At 42.1% G+C, this 15,280-nt stretch overlaps 1 long non-coding RNA gene and 1 pseudogene across 2 annotated transcripts in view; both read right to left on the minus strand.

Moving 5' to 3' along the window:
* Nucleotides 1–960: 960 nt before the first annotated feature.
* LOC122208985 overlaps nucleotides 961–15,280 on the minus strand; it is a 38,804-nt gene continuing 24,484 nt past the window's right edge. The window contains exons 1-4 of one of the 2 annotated variants that reach the window (XR_006197388.1): nucleotides 13,746–13,833; nucleotides 8,685–8,733; nucleotides 3,123–3,260; nucleotides 961–1,099 (exon numbers count right to left, since the gene is read on the minus strand). This is a non-coding gene — a long non-coding RNA (uncharacterized LOC122208985). Of the gene's footprint in view, nucleotides 1,100–3,122; nucleotides 3,261–8,684; nucleotides 8,734–13,745; nucleotides 13,834–15,280 lie in introns of those variants that run through there. The other variant, XR_006197386.1, reaches the window with a different exon arrangement.
* On the minus strand, nucleotides 3,137–3,235 carry LOC122209278 (annotated as a pseudogene).

The following is a 15,280-nucleotide window of genomic DNA, read 5'->3' on the forward strand; positions in this document are numbered from 1 at the left end:
TCTCCTACTTTGAGGCCATAAACTATCCCATAGTCTATGTGGACACTGTCTTATAGATGCTCATGATGAACCCACTACATTCCTTTGATTATGTGATTAAAAAGAACCAGACAGCCTCAGACATGCTGTGGCAGCAATGATTAAAAATAATGTTCTTGATGGCACAGAAGAAAAATCATGTCTGATCTCTAATGCAATCGGAACGTACAAAATGACAGTGTATGTGAATTTTTGTTATCACACTAATGAGAAAAATATATACATATATATATTTATATATATTTACAATTTTTTTTAAAAAGACACTAACCTTCTATCTTATTTCCTCCAATGAGAGAGGGAATTTTCAACTTTCAGCCTTCACACATAATTTAGCTCACGGGTGACACAAAATCTGATTATCAGGGATGATACTCCAGCAAGGAGAGTTTAGCTGCCTAGGAAGAGCCTCGGGGTGCTCTTTCTTTCTGGAAGCCCCCTTTACCTGCACAGACCACAGGGCACGCTCCCCAGCTCCACGGAGCAGCTTTATGTGCTGTGGCCAAGGACCGCTCATTTCTCCGTGACAGACGCTATTCGCTGTTGCTTCTATGACTATTCACAACACTCTGTGCAATTAAAGAAAAATAAATACAAGAAAGTGAGCCTGGAAAATATTCCCTGGTTAGGTCACGTTTACGATAAAAACCCTGCCGATGAAAGCACGATGAGCCAGACCCATCCGCAAGGAAGAGACACAAGATGACACAATGGCTTGAGTGCCTCAGGCCGCCCTCGAGGACCCTGTCCGCTTCCTGATCTGGGGGCTACACCTCCACTCCTTTACAAGCCCTAATTCCCAGCGCGGGCTCCTCAGCCCCCACGTCCCTGAGGTTGCAAAGGAGTTATAATTTGGGTCCTCCTTTCCCACCCAAACTTCTAATCTCTCCATTCCGCATCGGTCCCGTTATTCACCTCTTCTGCTCCATCCCAGCCCCCTGCAGACTGTTAGATGAAATCACACATTTGAGCAGATTGGTGTCGTCACGCGTTCCAGGAACACAGTGGCATCTGGGCTCTAACGCGGCTGAGCAATACTGTCATGCCCACTGGTCAACTACTGGTGCAGGGAAAAAAAACACCACAGCAACGACTTTAATTCTTTGTTAACCTCTTCTCAAAACCTGCCACCAGCCACTTTTCTCTGCTGATAACTTCTCTTCCTTCCCAGAGAAAATTGAGGCTTTTAACCTATATTCAAAACGTTTGCTTTTCTACGGACTCCCATGCAGCCCTAAATATCCTCTGGTATCTCCCATTAAACGTATAGATATAGCCCGTTTCTAACCTAATGTCCCTCTTGAGCTACTCCTTTATCTTTTTCCATCCCTTTCATAGCCAAGTGGTTTGGAAATAGGGTTTAAATTCGCTAACACATTTAGCTTCCCATTTAAAATTTTAATCTCCGGCCAAGTGACTTCTCCCCCCATCACCTTCATTGAAAATGTTCTGGCTAAGTTCTTCAATTACCTTCTAAATGCCAAAGCCAAGGAAGCCTCCCCAGCCCTCCTTTTACTTAAAGTCTCTACTGTGCTTGTATTTATTCTTAGAAATACAAGTTAGAAGTGTATTTCCACTACAAAGGTGGTACTTTTTCCCCTGTACAAACCTTCAGCTATACTTAAGAAGAGGGGCGAGGTATGCACGTATCCTGACCACTCGTGTGAAAGCAGGGTTTCGCATTCTCATGTATTTCTTTTTAAGATTTCTTCTATGGGGGCGCCTGGGTGGCTCAGTCGGTTAAGTGGCCGACTTTGGCTCAGGTCATGATCTCGCGGTCCATGAGTTCGAGCCCCGAGTCGGGCTCTGTGCTGATGGCTCGGAGCCTGGAGCCTGCTTCTGTTTCTGTGTCTCCCTCTCGCTGCCCCTCCCCCATGCGCGCTCTGTCTCTCTCTGCCTTTCAAAAATGAATAAATGTTAAACAAAATTTAAAAAAAAGTAGTACTAAAAAAAAATAAGATTTCTTCTATGCACTTAGTGGCATTTTGTACAAGCGGACATCATGCTTTTTGGTGAACATAAGGCCATAAACATTTCCCCATGTTATTAGTAATCTTCAGAAACAATATTTAAGGCTGTATAATTTTCCATCACATGGAAAAATATACTTCATTCTTGCACAGCATGTAAACAGCGAGACACATTCCCTTGAAAATCGTGACGGGAATGCATGGTGGCGGAGGATTTTGGTGCTGTGGTTGTACAATAACCTTCTGCTAGACTTTTAGGCTATCAATTTCTTTGCCATCATAACTAGCGCTATAGGGAATACTAAGGTACCCATGATCGTCTTGAATCTTCTATGTTGGTATTTGTTATCGCTTCCCAAATGAGGATATAAACTTTCCCATTTAAGGTATTTGTTCTTTTCACAGTTACCACACAGAATTTCTCCTTACATCTCAAAAAGAACATATTATTAGAGCTTGTACCTAGATGGCAATAAGGCAGGGAAAACCATTACTGACAATCGACACGGCTACATATTGGGTTCTCTTATTAAGGGAGAAGTGAGCCAGTGTGATTCCTGGAAGTCTTATCTGGGAGATCTCTTCTCATTTGTCTAGACTTTTTGTGAGTTACGAAGATATTTTACTGTATCCAACACAGCTTACCCATTTGAACAACTGTACTTGCCTTACATGAGTGAGGACCACTGGTGACAGTGCCTTAAGATAAATTAGCTTAGATTGAGGGGAAAATAGGAAAAGGCCAAATAGATAAGAAAGTCTTTCCTGGCTTAAGTTATCGCAGACAAAACGAGCTTCTTAGTTGAATCCTGTAGTGTCACTGAAGTCTGGAAAGTACTATTCCGTTGTGTTATTCGTGACTTACGCTAATGAAGTCTGCCTTTTCCACCAAGCACGAAGGTGCTGTGGAGAAAATGATTCTCAAGGGTACACAGAGACTGCAGATCATTTGGTTTCAGTCTTGCTCTGAATCTCACCCCAGTGATTAGCAACCTCCAAGCTGGGGCAGAGCACCAGAAGAGGGTCTGTTGGTGAGTGCGGAAAATAAGATTGGAATGAAAAAGATGCCAAGAAGACAACGTTCCTTATTTGAACATAGGTAAAAATTGATACCTGATTTAGCTCCTGAAATTATTCTCCATGGATCTGCACATCATCCTTGCTGAGGGGCCATGCTAATCTTTCTGAATTGTTCCAATTTTAGTACACGTGCAGCCAAAGCGAGCCTGCTCTTGAAATTATTGATTTAAACTGTGAAAAAGATACAGAAAAGAACCAGTTTTAATTTGCTACTTGTGTTTAGAAGGAGTTAGTGTAGGAAGATAGTCTTTGATGAGTTGATTGATTGGTTTAATGGCCCCAACTCATAAATACATTTTCAAATTCAATGATGGACCCAAGACCAGTTTTGCTCTGCTAGGGCATGCATGTTTGGAAATCTTTCCCAGCCCAAATAAATACAATTAAGTAGATATTCTGACTTTAAGCTCCTGCAAAGGAGCATTGAAATTTTTGGCTGAGACACACAGATATAAAAGATACAGCGTAATGAAGTGTTAGGAGTCAGATCACGATGTAGATATCAAAAGGAAATGCTACCAACTGATATTCACTTGGCTGGAGGGTAGAAAATGGTTAGGAGTTTTATCTTTTTATTCAATTTTTTTAAATGTTTATTTTTGAGAGAGAGGGAAGGTGTGTGGAGGAGATGCAGAGAGGAGGACAGAGGATCTGAAGCGGGCTCCACGCTGACAGCAGAGAGCCTGACGCAGGGCTCAAACTCATGAACGGCGAGATCATGACTTGAGCTAGACACTGAACTGACTGAGCCACCCAGGTGCCTCAGGAATTTTAGTTGTAGAGAGAATTTTATGAAGATGATTTCTTCAGAGAAACTGGTGCCATTTGTCCCACACACACCCACCCCCCGCAACACACAGGAGGACAGGGTGTGTGAGTTGGTGTAAGCTTCTGTGTGCGTGTAAGGGGAGGAATCTTGAGGGTAGAAGGTGAGCTTCCAATGGAGCCCAAAGGAAAGCTTGCTTCATGCTTCCCGGAAGGGGTGAAAATGGTAAAATGGAATCTGACTCTTGCCATTGAAACGTAGAGGTCTACAGAACATTTTTTTTTTAACGTATGTTTATTTTTGAGAGAGACAGAGACAGAGACAGAGTGTGAGTAGGAGAGGGACAGAGAGGGAGGGAGACACAGAATCTGAAGCAGGCTTCAGGCTCTGAGATGTCAGCACAGAGCTCGACCCTGGGTTCAAATTCAAAAACTGCGAGATCATGACCTGAGCCAAAGTTGGACGCTTAACCAGGAGCCCCTAACATTTTTTTAGTAATAAAAAATAAAGTTTTAAATAAAGCAGAACAACAGGAATTGCCCTGGACTTTTACTGAGCAGGGACATAGAGCAGGTGATGTTTTACGACCCTTGAGATACTAAAACTCAGCCTGGACCTCCTGGACCTATTTTGACACCTGAACAACTAAACCTGGAAAGAAGACAGAACTCCAGCAGAGAGTCTGTGTGGTTTGAAGGCCCTGAAAACTAGAGGTGGAGAGAGGAGTGGCAATCATATCACAGAAAACATCACCCAAACTGCCACTGAGTGCAATCAGCAGACTTACAGGTGGGGGAGCTCTGAAGAAGTTATGGAAACACCCATGCAAGTGAGAGAATCTGCTTTAAGTATCTTCCAGGTCTAGAGAGAGGGAAGCTCATGTCCTGCTGTCCAGGTAAGCAGGAGCTCTCCCATCCCCCCATTTCTTTCCTCCCTCAGTTCCATCATGTATTATCTAACAGTAAGAAGACAACACTGGGGTCCACATCCAACTACACCCGAGCTTCTGGATGCTTCAGCTGTATAAGCAGCTCTTAAAACCCTGGAAACGATCTAAGATAATCATGTGTTTCCATAAAATCTATAAAAGATATTCTAATCACCATTACTGAAGACTGGTTTCTCCATCCAGTTCAATCACTCCTCTCTTCTCCTCCTCTCAGGGGACTTTGAAGGGGCTATCGGCCTTCTGACGTGTTCTTAACTTTCAGACGAATGTTGATATTTTTCAACATTATTAATCACTGAAAATTCAAAAAGGACCACAAGGCTAAACTGTAGAGAAAGATCAGTTTCACTCAACGCTGATACATGAAAAACAGTTTTTTCCCCAAAATCATGTTCCTAGTAATATTTATAGACCATGAAAGCGAATACACAGCGGAAAAAAGAGATATTTCTCAGATATTTTGTGAAAAAGGTTCTTGAAAAGTCACAATGTTATGCAATTCTGTATCGCCTATTTTCAAGCAGTTTCAAATAATATTTTCTTTATAAATAAACTCACTTCCATCAGTTGGGTTCCAAGACCACATGATAAGAACATTCAAAAGTCATGAAAATTCCAGATCACAAAAAGGCTAGGTTTACTCGGCTTGCACATAAATAAATATACATGCACACACTGAGCCAATATTTTGAAGTAAAGATGAACGGGAACATTCAGAGTTATTTTGAGATGCTAAAAGATTAATTCCAGTCATATGATTCACAGAGAGATTTCCCCTTTAGGGGTCATGGTGACAAGAGGCATTCTTGAGATAACAGAAATGTCACGAAAATCATGGAATTAAGTGAGAATTTGATTCATTTCTACACTAACCCTTGAGGAAAAAATTAAAGTGAGGAAAATATCAGTTAGAGTTATTTATAAAACAAAAACAAAAACAAAAACAAAAACCATTATAGGGGCACCTGGGTGGATCAGTTGGTTAAGCGACCAACTTCAGCTCAGGTCATGACCTCACAGCTCATGGGTTTGAGCCCCCCATCAGGCTATGTGCTGACAGCTCAGAGTCTGGAGCCTGCTTCATATTCTGTGTCTCTCTCTCTCTCTCTCTCTCTCTCTCTCTCTCTCTCTGCCCCTCCCCCACTCAAACTCTGTGTGTGTCTCTTTTTCTCTTAAAAATAAACATTAAAAAAATTTAAAAAGCATTATGTAAATATTACCAAAAGGAAAATAGAAAACCTCTACAAATTGAGGTATGTCCACCTAAAAATACAGAAGATAAATCCTACTTGATGGTTATAGGTTCTTTGCAAAATGTGACAAACGTTGAACAGCTGGGGATTATTGTATGCTGCTGTTAAAAAGGAAACATTATGAATTTTTTTTTTTTTTGCCTTTTTCACAAGCAAAACCATCTGCCACTTTTCAGCAAAGTGAATACTATGGACAGCTGTAACCTATGGTTGGACAACACCTAACTGTTAGAAAAACAAAGAAAAGGGCTGCGGTCATGCTTTTAATAGCTTCATGACATGACCCTAGGTGACATCGGCAAGAAGAGTGGGGTAAGAACATTCAAAATTCCTCTTCTCCATAAAAGAATGAGATCACTAGCATGAGGAACAAAATCAGGATTTTCAAAATTCTGGAAATCCACCAAAGGGACTAATACCGGGACCTTTATTCTAGAAAAGTAGTTGAATCTCAGGAAGAACAGTCTGCTTTGTCCTACTTTAACTTTCCCTGTCTCCATCCCAGAGATGGGGGTGGAAAGGCTGATACCACTGAGAGTGGAGAGGCCCCTTCCACCGGCATGAAAGACTCATTAGAATTGAGAGGCTCAGCGTCCCCAGCTTCATCAGGATCTTCCCACATGTGCCCATTCCAAATAACAGGCTCTCATTCTTTCCCAGTCATTGCTCTCACTTTAATAACAGACGCCCTGAGAGGCTAGGAGTTCAATCTGTGTTGTAACTCAGCCAGTTGCAGGATGGGGTCCTGTGCTTGATTTGCAGCAATTTCAGCCCTGTGTGTATGGCATCGCCTTCAAGGCACATATAGAAGCTCTTGGGTCATTTATGTGGTGTTTCAGCTGAGAAATCAGATCAAATCTCTGAGCTCATCCATTTCTTTCACCACTTCGTCCAGCCACATTAGGAAAAAGGAACCAATGTCATTTATATTCCCCTGTTTGCCAAAAAGGTTTCCAAGTATTACATACAGAGTCTCTTAACTCCTTGATGAGGAGGATCCAATGCACGTCTTTTGCATATTGCTATCAAGGGCTCACACCATGGACGACCAGAGCTCTCTTTACTGCTGCAAACAGAATCATTAGCATCTCTAAATCTAATTAGATTAGAGAGCCAACTCCAGAAACCCCAGAACCAATTCAGAAAACTCAGCCCTAAATTTTACTTCTTCGGAGTGCCTGGGGGGGCTCAGTCGGTTTAGTCACGGACTCTTGATTTCAGCTCAGGTCATGATCTTGAGTGTCCAACTCTTGATTTCAGCTCAGGTCATGATCTCATGGTTCATGAGTTCAAGCCCCTCATCTGTCAATGCAGAGCCTCCTTGGGATTCTCTCTCTCCCTCTCTCTGCCTCTTCCCCCAACTGCACTCTCTTTCAAAATAAATAAATAAACCTAAAAAAAAATTTCCCTTTCTCTAAAACCACTTTTAGGTATTATTCAGGTTCTCTAGACAAACCTAACCAAGAACTTACAGATATACAGAATATTTATTATGAGCTATTTGCTCATGTGATTACAAAGTTTGAGAAGTCCCATGATCTGCCATGTGCAAGCTAGAAACTCAGGAAAGCCAACGGTGTTTGGTCCAACCCAAAGGCATGAGGACTAGTAGATCCAATGGTCCCAGCCCAAGTCTGCAGATATGGGAACCAGGGGCACTAATGTCCAAGGGCAGGAGAAGAGGGATATCCCAGCTCAAGTACTGAGAGCGAATCTGTCCTTCTTCTACCTTTTTGGTCTATTGGGTCCTCAATGGACTGGGTGATGCCCATCCATATTGGTGATGGCAATCTTTTTTATTCTGTCTACAGGTCCAAATGCTGATCTCTTCCAGAAACACACTCACAGACACACCCAGAAATAATGTTTTACCAGCTACCTGGGTATCACTTAGCCCAAACTGACACGTAAAATTAGCCTTGTTGTCATATTGTTCCTGTGAAGATCATGAATGAAAGATTTCCTTCCTGAGAGGAGGATGGATTGGTCCCGAGGAGACAAGACAGGAGGAAGCCCATTAAGCAGGACCCCGGCTGCCTCCACGTAAGTCCCCAGGTACCACTGGGATGGTGTTTCGTGACATCACCGTGCAGACAGACTTGTGGGAATCTACAGTGGTCAGGGAACTGCAGAAGGGGGAGGGCCAGGAGGACACCTCATGTGTTGTGTGACGAGGGCCTGCACAAGCAGCGGAGGGTGAGAGCAGGACCTTCCCAAAGCACATGAGTAGAAAAGTTGTCCCTGACTCTCAGATTCTGCTTTCCGTGGGTTCAAATGAACCTTTGTTGGAATTAAGGATGTGAAGCCCCTACCGTGACCCCAAGAGAAGCAGGACACTGGACCCATGTGCTTCTCCCCACCTCCTGCTGTGACCTTGCTGTGTGGCTCTAGGCATGTCATGTAATTTCCAGGACGTGTAAGTAATGAACCTTCTAAACATTTTTTTCAAAGTTCCCTGGTGGTTATTGCTGAGGGCATCTTGAACTCATATGAACCGCAAGGGCCAGTCGGGCGACACCTCTGGTTATCAGCAGTCTGAGACTGACATAAAATACTACCTTGCAGCCTAAAGCATCACTCATGAACCAGGCACAGTGCGCAAACACGCAGCATTTCATCCCTCTTACCTTGACGGTGACGGGTATGGAGCACAGAAAAGCAAATAGTGCTCTGCACCTGGAAGAATAATATTTTAAGAGCAATTAGAACCATTTGAAAAAGGTGTGCTTCCAGACTACAGACATCCCTGTCCTATATTATTTGTTTCTCCATTTATTAATTTTTACCTTACATAAATATGAGTTTATACTTGCTTAGGAATAAAAATACATTTCCCAAAGAAGCCTTCTACTCCTGCTTCTCAGTTCCTGTTTGCAAATACAACCCTTTGTATGTGAGAGGATCATCATTTTTCACACCAATGGAGGTGGGAAATAGTATCTTCCCACACATAAGGACACAGAGGGGAATGACAGAATACGGCAGTGGCAGCTTCCTGGATCAGGCTCCAAACACCGCTGTTTGGGATCATGAGGAGAGTTATTATGCCGCACACGGCTTTCCACATCTTCATGCTGGCAAAGGCACTACCAACCCTTGACTTCCTGCGTCTCTTACGTAGACCTTTCTTGGGCTTACAAAGCAACGTGCCATCATCACCCACATCGAGCATGAAAAGGCTGGCTTAGGCGGGACTGGCTCAAGGTTGCACAATATACAAATGACATGTTTGGGGATAAAATCCACCCCCACCCCCGGACTCATTCTTGCAGGTGCTGTAAGCGCAGGTCACTGCTAACCACAGAAAGTTAGGGAGGGGAATGTAATCACCGCTCATCAACAAAAAGAAATGAATCGCTGATGAACATCAGAATACGGATGAATCTTGAAAACATGCTGGGCAAAAAAAAAAAAAAAAAAAAAAAAAAAAAGCCTGACACACAGAAAGTATAATTCAGTTTCTTTGATATTCTAGAAGAGGCAGCACTAACCTATAGTGGCAGAAAGCAAATCAAGTTTTGCCTACTCCTGGGGGTTAGAGGGGACGGACTGCAGATGGGCCGAGTGCATTTTGGGGGATGATAAAAAGACTCTGCCTCAGAAGTGGTGATTGTTGCATGTGTGTCTGCATTTGTCAAAACTCATTGAACTATACATTTAAAATGAGTACATTTTATTGGGATGTAAGTTATGCCTCCGTAAAATTGATTTAAAAAAATCACACCTTTGAGGTGGGCGCAAAGCGCAGCATTGCTTCTCATCCATATAATTTGACTGCACGTTAATAATAAAATCTTGAAGAAAAAAAAAAGACAGGAAGCACATGAGCAGGACCCTGGGACGGCTGCCCTCATCCACATTCTAAGAGAAAATTAATCAGAATCAACTTGTCAGACAAGGGCACACACAGCCTCTATGTGCAAACAACAAAAAATCATCCTAGAATGTTCAACTTGATAGTAATATTGAAATTATGTTCATTTTTGTTTTTTAGGCTATGAATTGGTATTTTTGTCCCCTGATAGTTTGAACATGCACATGAGCACCATCAGATTATCACATGGAGAAAACATTACAAGGAAAAAAATGACGCACTTATCTTGGAGAACCGTTACATTGCAGACCATGTGAAAGTATGTGAGAGTTTCTTTTTCTTCTTTTTTATTTTAGAGAGAGAGAAGGTGTGCACGAGTGAGGGGGAAGAGCAGAGAGAGAGGGAGAGAGAGAATCCCAAGCAGGCCCCATGCTGAGCATGGAGCCCCAAAGAGGGCTTGATCCCACGACACCGAGACCTGAGCTGAAATCAAGCATTGGACACTCAACCGACCGAGCTACCCAGGCAGCTTCAAGTTTGTTTTAAGGAGCAAAATTAAGAGCCAATCCGCCCATAAGCTGTCATCCTAAAACATTTCCAAAAAGGAAAACGTTCTTGACGTATCTTTTAAAAGTCAGTGAAGAATCGGTCATCGTCCTTTTCAATCCGCTGTGGTTTTAACTCCCCATTTGTGCTATGTGAACAGCAGAGAGGGTCTCATTTTTTCCAGTCACTGCTAAGATAACAAAAACCCCTCATAAGTCAAATTATAAGCAGTCTAATGTTAGCAATTAAAACGTCTGGTCCTAGTGAGAGCAAACCTTGAAACTCTGTCCAAGGTTGGAGCTCCTCCCCCACTCAGGTCCAGCCTCCCACAGGCTGAACATCTATGATGGAAAATGGAGACCATTGTTTGTTTCCCCACCATATTCTTGTCCTCCTCTCTCCCCTCTCCATTATCTTGCCGGGCTACCAATGGCTCTTCTGGTTTTAAAGTAGAGTAGGGACAGGATACAGAGACAGAAGAGGTCTCAGTTGACTGACACGGTCAAAGATTTCCTCTGTGTCTGATCGGTGCCAGCCCCCTCTTTGGGGGCAGAGGGTCTCTCGGATAGGACCCTCTAGTATTAATCCTTCCTCCTTGGCAGTGGCTATAAAAGATGCCTCTTGGGCATCTGGGTGGTTCAGTCCATTAAGTGCTTGACTCCTGATTTCGATTCAGATCACAATCTCGTGGTTAGTGAGACTGAGTCCCACACTGGGCTCTGCACTGACAGCAGGGACCCTGCTTGGGATTCTCTCTTTGCCTCTCTCTCTGCCCATTGCCTGCTTGCTTGTTCTCTCTCTTAAAATAAATAAAATAAAATAAAGTAAAATAAAATAAAATAAAATAAAATAAAGTAAAACAAAACAAAACAAAACAAAACAAAACAAAATAAAATAAAATAAATGATGCCTCTTAACATTTGTGTCCTAGGACATACTAGTAACAGATGGGAGAATGGAATGAGTCATCCCTAGATAACAGATTTTAAATATTTTCCCAGAAAACTGAAAACGGACAGAAATTTTGGTGCAAGAGTAGAGGATGTCACAACCACAGGGAGGACCAGAGGAGAAGAGAGAATCAGCCTGCCCTGCAAGCAGCGTCCCAGAAATATCCAGAAGGGGAGCCGGCAGGTATGTGGGAGATAGGAACAAGAGACAGAGCTCAAACAACAGAGAATAATCAAAGCGCTGTTAAAAATGCAATCCTCTGGGTCCCATACACCTCCTCCAACTTCACGCACCGCAAAGGCAGCCAGCCAGGCCAAGCTCTACAAAGTTTTGCTCTAAGTGCTAACACACGCTGTCTGAAGAGAGAACTGGGACACTAGGGTGGGTATGCCCCTCCGCAGTGAGCCCTCCCGCTCTGGAAGAGGGTGCCTCGGCACCGAGACTGCCCTCTACTGGTTCAGCCTAAAATGAAGCTCTGGAAAATACAAGCACACAGAACTTCCCATTGGATTTTCTATGATGTTAGACACAAAAGGCCAACAAGGAACCACCATATTCTTGAAGAAAACCAACAGCATGGGCCAATAAGAAAAAATGAAGTACACAGCATTAATATTTTAGCAATCAGTGACTTCCGACTGACAACCAGTCTCAAATTGGCTTATTCAACAAACAAACATACAAACAAATAGGAAGTCTAAGACCAAGGTGCCAGCAGAGTTTCTTCTGAGGCTTGAAGAGCTACATGACTGTCTTTTCCCTATGTCCCTGTGTCCTAATCTCCTCTTCTTACATGGACACCAGCCACATTGGGTCAGGGTCCACCCTAATGACCTCATTTTAACGTAATTACCTCTTGAAAGACCCTATTCCCAAATACTGTCCGGTTCTAAAGTACTGCGGGTCAGGACTTTAATGTATAAATTTTACAAAGACACAGATCAAGCCTATAACATACATTAGCTCCATTAACTGCACATGCCAGGTCAGCCCTAGCATTAGGCACGGTCAGGGTCATGCATCCAGCGGCATTCATGGGCATCTTCACCTGCCTTCTGTTGCTTGTGTTACACCTTACATTTAGAACAGGCACACAGGTGATTTGAAAAGTAATTCAGCATTTTGTAAACAATCAACTGATATGCATATCAAACAATTCTAAAATTAAAATTCTATTTTCTTAAGTTTATTTATTTTGAGAGAGAGAGAGAGAGAGAGAGAGAGCAGGGGAGGGGCAGAGAGAGAGAGGGAGAAAGAAAGAATCCCAAGCAGGCTCTGTGATGACTCAATCTCACCCACCGTGAGATCCTGACCTGGGCCGAAATCAAGAGCCAGACGCTTAACCAACTGAGCCACCCTGCCACCCCAAATCCTATTTTTAAGAATCCATGTCATCTGGCCGTCACTTCTTGGCCAACTCATTCCATCATTGCTTTCATCTGGACTCATTAGCCCTTGTACTGTGGACACAAGCAGACACAATAGTTCTCATTCATAAATCTGGCTGCCATTACAGCAGGGCGGACACAGACACAGTCAAATGGCCACTCTGTGCATCCAACCTTTCTGTTGCCTTGAGGATGTGGGGCGTGTGGAGAATGGAGTGCGGAGGGAAAGACAAGGATGGCAGTGCCTATCAGGACCTTCTCAGAGCTCCCAACCTCAGGAGAATCCTACATTTACTTACACACCACCATTGATTGGAAATCACACTTGGTGTTTCCTTGGATTGTCGTATACCACCCTATAAAAGAAACCCAGGCTTCCAAATTTGGATTACATTTTTAAATCAAACCAAAAATGCATGTATCAATTATAACGATTGATACTGACTCAGGAGAGGGGTATATTCAAGAAATCACGGCAGTGTTTACAAGCAACATCTGAGGACACATGTTAATATGTTTTGACGCTACCTTGTGGTCTAAATTTGGTGTCTCTCTTTAATGGCTTTCATGATGACTGGCTTAAGCCATCTATACTCAAGTGGATTCCAAAGTGTTTCAGGGAACTAGGCAATCAAGTGACCAATTTAAAAGATGTGAAGGGGCACTATTGATTTTTTTAAATGCTATTTTTAAGGGTTTTCTGACAGTTTCAGTGGTAGTTGGAAGAATGTCAAATTTACCCTTTAGTAGAAAAATTGATTATATGCAAGAGGGCGCAGCAATGTTGTTTTCTTAATCCTCAACTTATCCTGAACAGTGTTTTCTTCTCCACTGTTCTTTTATCTGAAAGGAGTTCATTTAAGAAGGAAAAAAAATGAATGTACATCACGACATCCTTCTGTATATTTAAGTGGCAACAGAGAAAGTAAAACTCATACTGTTCAAAATCAAGTAGTTTCTGTAATAATTAGTGGATTGGGTTCACTAACCAAGTACAAGGTTTCGATCTCTGGTCTCTGCTACAGAGCGTTCTTGATTCAACACTCCACATGTTCTACTAGATCAAAGGTATTCCAAATCCTGGAATAAGGACATGAGAAAGAAAAAATAAAAATATATTCTCATTTTCTAAATAAAATACTGTTTTTATAAAATGTAAGAAATTCATGGGCTTACATAATTTCATCACCAAGTCCACTACATAGGACCAGTAAGATCAAAATTACATACTCTGCCTGCCACTTATCAGAACTATTACTTAGATCCTAAAAACACAAAGAAATTAACTGCCATTCTCCTTTTGATACATATCACACCTTCCTATAGTTCACTATACTCTCTTGTGGCTTCTGTGCATCTACAAGACATAATACATATTTCTAAATATAATTTAATTGGTGTTAATATGTGGTATTATGTCTGAAAGCATCAAGCGGGAGGCTAGGAATTATGTGACCATTACAATCCCTGCATACTCTTTATGAGTTATCCCCAAAAGGCACCATATTCTGCAGCTTTTGGGACCATATTTCCAGTTGCGATGTCTTCAGAGTAAGCCACCTACCATGGTAAAAATATCTCTTTTCATATTCCAAGCAATGTGACTGGGGGAGCCACCAATATTCAGTGGGTATCGTACATTCGAAGCCTTTTTTTTAAAATTTTAATTAAATGCAAGAACAGCCTTGCTTGCAAAGTTAACAATTTCAGGGAAGAAATATGGAATATCCATCTGCTCTAAATAAAAAGAAATTGTGCTTGATTACCTGGTTCATGTAAAGATGATAGAATTTTGAATCTTTTTATGGTTTCCTTAGATTTGAAGGTCAGAAATATTTCAGCTACCTGTGACTTACCCTGTTCGTTACAAGAGATACAAGGAGTCATTCCAGTTAGTCCATACATTTGTTTATCATATGCTGAATACGTCTCCTCAAGAGATGATTTATTTTAAATTTAGAAATGCTACTATTTTTTCAAAATATAAACTCCTTATATTGCAATACTATATAGATACTTCGCTTCCCCCATTAACATCTTACATAACCATAGTGCGTTTGTCAAAACCAAGAAACTGATGTAGGGACATTACTATTAACTGAAGTTATGACTTTATTCAGATTCCATCAGTTTTTCCATTAATGCCCATTTTCCACTGCAAGATTCAACACAGGATTCATCACATTAGACTTGTCATGTCTTCCCAGTTTTCTGTGATGTACAACAGCTTCTTGGTCCCCTTCCTTCCTCCCTCCCTCCCTCTCTTCCTCCCTTCCTTCCTTCCTTCCTCCCTTCTTTCTCTCTTTCTCTCTTTCTCTCTCTTTCTTTCTTTCTTTCTTTCTTTCTTTCTTTCTTTCTTTCTTTCTTTCCTTTCTTTCTTTTCTGCCTTCATGGTCTTGAGGAGGGTTTCTGGGCATCCTGTAGAGTATCCTCCAGTCTGGGGCAGTCTGATGTCTTCTCAAGATTAGCCTGGGGTCACAGGCTTTAGGGAAGATTATCACAGAGGTGAAGTGTCCTATCTTCC

This window comes from Panthera leo, chromosome E2 (genome assembly GCF_018350215.1).
Source record: "Panthera leo isolate Ple1 chromosome E2, P.leo_Ple1_pat1.1, whole genome shotgun sequence".
Taxonomy (NCBI): Eukaryota; Metazoa; Chordata; class Mammalia; order Carnivora; family Felidae; genus Panthera; species Panthera leo.